General features: G+C 41.0%; 1 pseudogene; it reads right to left on the bottom strand.

Annotated features, from left to right (window-relative positions):
• Positions 1 to 4441: 4441 nt before the first annotated feature.
• On the bottom strand, positions 4442 to 7557 carry LOC116275660 (annotated as a pseudogene).
• Positions 7558 to 8031: the final 474 nt, after the last annotated feature.

Genomic DNA, 8031 nt, shown 5'->3' with positions numbered 1-8031 from the left:
AAAATAGAATTGTCAGTCATATGACTTGCACATTTTTATTATTACATATTGATCTTCTTTGTCTCTAATAATGTTTTTTACCTGAAAATCTGTTTTCTCTGATATGGCTACACCTATACATGGTTTGTCTCATATACCTATATATGGTTAATATTTACCTGGAATATCTTTTCTTTTACTTTCAACTTTATATTTAAGTGCATCTCTTGTAAGCAAAAAAATGGCTAATCTTTTATTATATATATATACTTGTGTTTTTGAAATAGGCTGTCACTCTGTCACCCAGGCTGGAGCGCAGTGGCACAATCACAGCTTACTGTAGCCTGGACCTCTGATCCTCCCACCTCAGCTTTCCAAGCATCTGGGACTACACGCATGCAGCACCACACCTGGCTGATTTTTTTGTTTTTTGTAGAGAGGAGGTCTCGCTGTGTTGCCCAGATTGGTCTTAAACTCCTGAGTTCAAGGGATCCTCCCATCTTGGCCCTCAAAGTGCTGGGATTGCAGATGTGAGCCACCATGCCTGGCCTAATCATCTTTAAAATTTCATGTGACAATATTTACTTTTAACTGGATAATCGATTCCATTCACATATATAGGGATAAATGGTGAGTTAAGATTTATTTTGTGATTTCCATTATTTTTTGCATTTTCATTTTCTTTTGTTTAACTATTATTATCATTCCTTTCTTCCATTCTTGTGGATTAATTTTATTTTTTGCTTTATTTTTTCCTTTACTAGTTTGAAAGCTTTGCACTCAATTTCTATTCTTTTGATGATTACTCTAGAAGTTGTAACATACACATATAATTTAGTAAAATCTTATGATACTAAATACCCACCTCTTGAACAGATCAAGGACTTTAGTATACTTTAACTCTGATTAATCCCATTGGTAATTTAACTTTATCTTGTCTTTATTTAAATTCGTTGTTATTTTTGTTAAATGGCTAATGTTTGTTTTGCCCTGACCAGTCTTAATTCCTGCATTTTCTTGCTTTGGGCATCTGAAGAGTACTCCTACTTTCTTGCTAATTTAGCACTTAAATAATTTTTAAATATAGTATGTGAGATGTATTGCAGCAGAAGGCTTTTATGGATGTATCCAGGATACCAAACTACTTGGAATGGACATCTCCTATTCATCTTTGTAATCCTTTTGTCTCATTCACTGTCTGGTATGTAGTGGGTGCTAAATTAATCATCATAGAATGAAGAGAAAAAGAGTTTTAGCCTGTGGGCTTGAGAAACTAGCTACCACTGATGGAAACAGGGACGCTTAGTAGCAAAAATAAACTGGACTTAAACCAGAAGGTTCTAGATGTATTGAGTTTGAAGTTGACTTTGAAATTTCCAAGTAGCAATGGAAGTTAAAGATATTATAAAATCTTACATTTGGAACGTAAATAGTCATAATGTCCAAGTAAGTACCCACTACCCACCACAGGAATCCTAATGATAAAGATCATTACAGCCTATACCTTAACACTAAAAAAATACAGTCTGCACCCATTAATGCTAGAATTGGACATCTCTAACCCCAGAAAATTCTACCTTAAGTATCAAAATCTGTATCTTATTTAGATTTAAACTCTTTTTTATCTGACTTCTAAATTAGTGCACATTATGACAACTCTCTTTTCCTGGTGATAATTCTTCAATATGAGTTCTCACAGACCTACTCCACTAGAGGCTCTCTTTATACCCTCTCATCTTTTCTAGAACCTTCCATTTATACAAACTAATATTCAGCAGCTGGTGATGTTAACATTGAAAGCAGGAGTAATTTTGCTAATGGCGGCTTATATACGTAAGTGGCTTATGTATATACCCTATATATGTGGGCTGACAGAGTCACTCATTTAATGCAGATTCTTTTACTAAAGTCTAGTAATTCAGGATTGAGGAAGGCTTACCTTGTAGCTTGAAAGAGGTAGTTGATCCTGATAGAATATTGACATAGACTTGAACATACCTTGAAAAAGTCTTAGGGAAATTCCTGAACAGCATATCATTGACATGTGCAAATCGCTCTATAATTTACTAAAAGTTTTCATGTGCATTACTTTATGAGGGAAGTATAATCATGATCCATGGTGTGCAGATGAAGAAAATGTCTTAGAATGTAGATGACCCAAGGTCCCAAAGCATGGGGAAAAAACCTAGAACTTGAATCCAAATCTTCTAGCTGTCCACCACGTCATTACTCACTTACCCATTTTAGGTTTAGCTAGAGTCATTCCAAGAATATGGCTTTAGATCTTTGGGCCTTATTTCAAGGACAATGATGACACCACTCTCCTCTTACCTGTCCATATCTTGACCCCTTTAATGAAAGCTTTTTCTTTCTACCATCTGTGGTAAGCAGCTAATGCCTCCAAAGATGTCCATGCCCTAAACTTGTGAATATATTACCTAACATGGCAAAAGAGAAATTAGGTTACAGATGCAATCAGAGTTGCTAATCAGATGATTTTGAGATGAGGAGATTATTCTGGATTATCCAGATGGGCCCACTCTAATCACATGAGTCCTTAAAAGTGGATGAAAAAGCTGAAGGGAAACCTGCAAAATGACAGCATGAAAAAGACTCAACCCACCCACGCTGGATTCAAACATGGAAGAAGGAAGCCACAAATCAAGGAATACAGGTGGCTTCTAGAAGCTGGAAAAAGCAAGGAAAAGAATTCTCCCCCTAGAGCCTCCAGAAAGGAACACAGCCCTGGTGACACTTTGATTTTAGCTCAGTGTGGTCAAAAGCCCAGTGTCAGACTTCTGACCTACAGGACTGTAAGACAAATCAATTTGTATCATTGTAAGCCACTGTTGTAATTAGAAAATAATATACCACCTCTTAACGTTAGTTTTCCTAAAGATTATTTGACCTTCAAATTTTACAGTTACTTAGGAACACTTTTAAGATTAAAAAATAACTATAAGCTGACGCCTCCAAAATCAACATCTTTAGCCCTGACATTCTCCCCAGGCTTCAAATGTCTATATCCAACTGCTTATGGGGTGTTTCCGCTTCCATGCCCCATGTGCATCTTGATGGAACTCACCTTCATTCCTTCCAGTCCTGCTCCTCCTTGTATAATATATTCCCTTATCTGAATTAGGGGCTGTCTACCTATACCAGAAACTCAGGAGTCCTCTTTCATGAACGCCTCAATTCTCCCTCTCTCCCACCAGTCAGTTGATCACTACGTGCTCTTTATTTTACCTCCGAAGTTATTTTTTCCTCTGCTGTCCACCCCAGTGACTTACCACCATCCTAGTTCTCACCCTCAGTATCTTTATTGCAACCTTCCCTTCCCTAATCTCTCTGCCTTTCAACTGGTCCTCCTGAAATCCAACCTCCACAAAGTTGAAAGTGATACACTGAAAGTTTAAATCGGACCAAATCACTCTCCTACTTAAAAATGTTCAAGCTGGGCACAATGGCTCATGCCTATGATCCCAGCACTTTGGGAGGCTGAGATGGGAGGATCCCTTGAGCCCAGGAGCTGAAGATCAGCCTAAACAAAGCAACATAAGACGACTCTATCACTACAATAAATAAATAAATAAATAAATAAATAAATAAATAAATAAATAAATAAAGCTGGGCATGGTAAAGTGGTGGTCCCAGCTACTCAGGAGGCTGAGGTGGGAGGATTGCTTCAGCCCAGGAGGTCAAGGCTGCAGTGTGTCATGATCACAACAATGTACTGCAGCCTGGGTGATAGAGTGCTCAAAAGAATAAAAAATAAGGAAATAAAATTAAAATTAAAATGTCCAAAGGTCACACTTCTTCACATGGCCTTTACGCAAGATGTCTCCTTGTCTGGCCTCCCACTCTCACTCCCGGGGCCATCTCTTGCTATTCTCTGCTGTCCTTTCTCCCTGCCCTTAACGTCTCTGCTATGTGAAATGACTATATAGCGTGTTAGAGCTGTGAAAGTAATTTTGCAAATAATATCTCATTTCTCAAAATAACTAACCAGAGAGGTAGAAAAAAAAAAAAAACCTTTGTATTATTCTCATTTTACAAATTAAAAGGCTGAAGTTCAAAAAAGTTAGGTGATTGTTGAGGGCATACAGCCAGGAGGAAGTGGAAGAAGACAAGAATCCCCTCCCTCCCCATACCTTTGGGCACATTGGCCAGTGCTTGTTCTAACTGTTTTAAATGACAGCATAAGAAAGCTGACTCTAACAATTAGAATATGAAGGCAGAGGCTGGCACAGTGGCTCACGTCTGTAATCCCAGCACTTTGGGAGGCCAAAGCAGGTGGATCACTTGAGGCCAGGGGTTGGAGACCAGCCTGGCCAACATGGTGAAATCCCGTCTGTACTAAAAATACAAAAATTAGTTGGGTGTGGTGGCATGTGCCTGTAATCCCAACTACTCAGGAGGCTGAGGCAGGAAAATCGCTTGAACCCGGAAGGCCCAGGTTAAAGTGAGCCAAGATCACGCCTCTGCACTCCAGCCTGGGCGACAGAGTGAGACTCTGTCTCAAAAAAAAAGAATATGAAGGCAGAAAATGAGGGGAGCATGAGTGAAAACAAAACAAAGAATAGCATGTTGAAGGTTTGTTTGGTTTTTGTGTTTTCGAAACACTGTGATTATTCCTTACTGTCCAGTTCTAAATGTTTGTTCAAGCCTCCAGATGTCTTAAAAGACAGATGCTACAGCCTGCCGAACTTTTAGTCCCTTGAAGATGAAAACTTCTGCTTCCTGAAACTCTCTCAATTACCAAAAATAATTGTGTGGTGCTGAACAAATCCTCAGTGATGCAGTCAGCACATGGGCACGGCAGTGTATTAGATCTCACAGAATAAGAACGATTACACCAAATGTGCTACTACCAAGTTCTTTCTCAATAGCTTCTGTTAGAAAATATACATCCTTATTTTCTACTCCTTGTTTCAAGATAAAAAGTAGAGCACATTAATAAATGATCTTACACAAAGTAATACTTATTACATGATCTAGCCAAATGTCCCTGTCAGGGTCCCCCAGACAACCTTTGTCTACCCCAGGAATTCCGGGCTCTTTTGTGTACTTTTAGCTGTCGTAGCGTCCTCTTCAAGACTTTTACTCTTCCTCTCTCCTGACACACCAAGAGTCTTTAATTCTCATTCTAAAAGCAATGAATTTGGCATCAGATTGACAATTGTGCAATTGCAGAAACCCCATCCATCCCTTCGTCAGTGCAGCCATGCAGCTTTCCTGGGGTACCTCACATCTCATCTATCAGAAAGAAGTCACTGACCCCAACACCCCTAGGGCCTCCTGCAGCCTCTGCTTCCATGACTCAGCAGTGACTTAATCTTCTTCTTCCGGCCCTCTAAGCCAGAGTCAGACCCAAAGACCACACATTCCAGTCCCACCCCTGAGGCCCAGGCAGTCTCCTCTCTCTTCCAGTTTCGTGGCTCTCCTGTTTGAACCACTGCTGGAATCTCATCTTCCAGGTTCAAATCTCAGAGGCAGTCAGGTAGCCTTAATGGGGCTGCTGAGGAAAGTTTAAGTGTGCACCATTATATGTCTACCGTCACACCCTGCAGCTCCTCCTCAGCAACGACACCATCCATCCCCATTGCTCATGGAGGTTCCCAGGCCTGGAAAGACTGAAAGACTGAGCCAGCAAGTAGAGATGTCATCGATGCAGCCTGTCCATGAGCAGGTGACAGGTGTACTCTCCTCTCTTCCCTATCCTCTTTTTATCCTCAGAGGACTGGATTCAGCCTTGGGTTCCTGTCCTCTGGGTTCCTTCACCTTAGCCACAATGAATGCTCTTAATAAAGTAGGAAACAAATGGTGATCACCATCTCATATTTTTCTGCCAGGCAGAAAAACTTCATGACAATTTTACAGGATTCAAACACCCTTTCCTGTGGGGTTAGAAATTTCTAAGTGTGCCCTTTTCATGGGCTTAGAAAAATCTTTTTTCTTTTCAGTCTTTCATATGATTTTATTTTCTTCCTTCAACCGTAATAATATGATATCCAAATTTTGTCTTAACCAGTGAGTCTGTAAACACAGGCTTATCTATCCCACTTACAGGCAAGGCAAATGTTGCTTCTTGAAATGGTCCCACCATGGACCCTCTGGTCATCTAACCCAAGTCTCCCCTTTGCCTGGCTTTATCTTCACATTTTATGTGGCCACTTCATTGAATCTCATTCCAGACTTTAACTTTTTCATGACTTCCGTGACTTTGCCATGTTTTTCACATAGAACGTGTCTGACCTTTACTGCATTGCCACCACCTTGGGACCTTGAGCCTTCTTGTTAGCGCTGTCACTCCCAGAGGCTGCTCCCCCTCTCCCAACTTTTCAAGAACCACTTTTTCCTTTGGGCGGCATCTTGGAAACTTGCTGTTGAACTATCCGGGCTTAGAAATTCTAACTCCATGGAAACGGTGTTTGAATCGTCTGAAAATGTCACTGGAATCTGAAACATAAAATTGTCATATTTTCCAGGCTCAGCAAAGATCTCATCACAGTAAAGTCTTCCAGAATCTACCTCTGAATCCCCCTAACACATCTCTCTTCTCTTCTTACACTTACTAGAACCAAGAGTAGCTTCAACTGGAACAGTATTAATTGTGGGAGTTGCTCCTGAAGGGGTTCTGTGGACTGCTTGACTGCCCCTACATATCACTCATTAGCATCTCATCCTCAGCTTCCATTCTTAACCCTGCCCTCTTCTCTCTGAGAACCTCATTAAGAGAACCAGTTCCCTTAAGAATATTACCTCCTTCCAGGCAACTGAAAATTACACTATTTCTGCATCCATCTTCATCTTCACCTTCACCCCAGTTTCATTCCTCCTGTTTACGACTGTTCCCCACACCTGTGCCTTAGGCATCCCCCCTGCCTCACCTCCTGAGGAGCTTTCTTCATCAGTCTTTACATCTCTGCCTTAGGCCTGAAATCTCTCCCTCCCTCCTGGCCCTTTCCCCTCAGTGAATAAACATGTCTGTATCTCCCATTTAAAAAAAAAAAAAAAAATCCTACCTTAATCCTGTATGGTAGACAGAATATTACACTCCCCACCAAAATCTATCTATCTACCTCCTACTCCCTGGAACCTATGAATGTTACCTTACATGGCAAAAGAGGCTTTGCAGATGTGATTAAGGTAAAGATCTTGAGATGGGGAGATGGTCCTGGATTATCCAGGTAGGAACAAGGTAACCCCAAGGGTCCTTACATGAGGGAAACAGGAGGGCCCGAGTCAGAGAAGGAGAAGGAGATGGGACAACAGAAACACAGATCAGAGTGATGCCATTGCTGGAAAAGGGCCATGAGCCATGGTCTCCATAAAGTGGAAGAGGCAAGGAAGAGGTTCTCTTTTAGAGCCTTCAAAAAAACAAAATAAAGGAAAACAAACAAAAAAAAAAAAACAGCCTTGATGACACCTTAATTTTAACACCATAAAACCCATTTTTGAACTTCTGATATCCCATAACTGTAAGACAATAATGTTTTTGTTGGTGGTGGTTGTTTTTTGTTTGTTTGTTTTTGAGACAGAGTCTTGCTCTGTCGCCCAGGCTGGAGTGCAGTGGCGTGATCTCAACTCACTGAAACCTCTGCCGCCTGGGTTCAAGTGATTCTCCTGCCTCAGCCTCCCTAGTAGCTGGGACTACAAGTGTGCACCACCATGGTCAGCTAATTTTTGTATTTTCGATAAAGACAGGGCTTCACCATGTTGGCCAGGATGATCTCGCTCTCTTGACCTTGTGATCCGCCTGCCTCGGCCTCCCAAAGTGCCGGGATTACAGGCAGGAGCCACCGCGCCCAGACTGTTTTGTTGCTTTAAGCCACTAAGTTTGTATAATTTGTTAGGGCAGAAAGTGGAAACTAATACACCCCACATCCCTCCTTAGCTAATTTTCAAACACTGTCCTCTCTTTCTCATGCAAACTTCTTTATCAGCTCAATTCATTTTCTCATTAATTCTCCAAATCACTGTACTCTCTCCCCAGACTGCACTCAGTATATTTTCCCACCAATTCTCATCCTGGAATATTCCCATCACTAG

The sequence above is a fragment of the Papio anubis genome, chromosome 7 (genome assembly GCF_008728515.1).
Source record: "Papio anubis isolate 15944 chromosome 7, Panubis1.0, whole genome shotgun sequence".
NCBI classification, from domain to species: Eukaryota; Metazoa; Chordata; class Mammalia; order Primates; family Cercopithecidae; genus Papio; species Papio anubis.
Note: the sequence above shows the minus strand (reverse complement) of the source record. Positions and strands in the feature narration are given on the sequence as shown.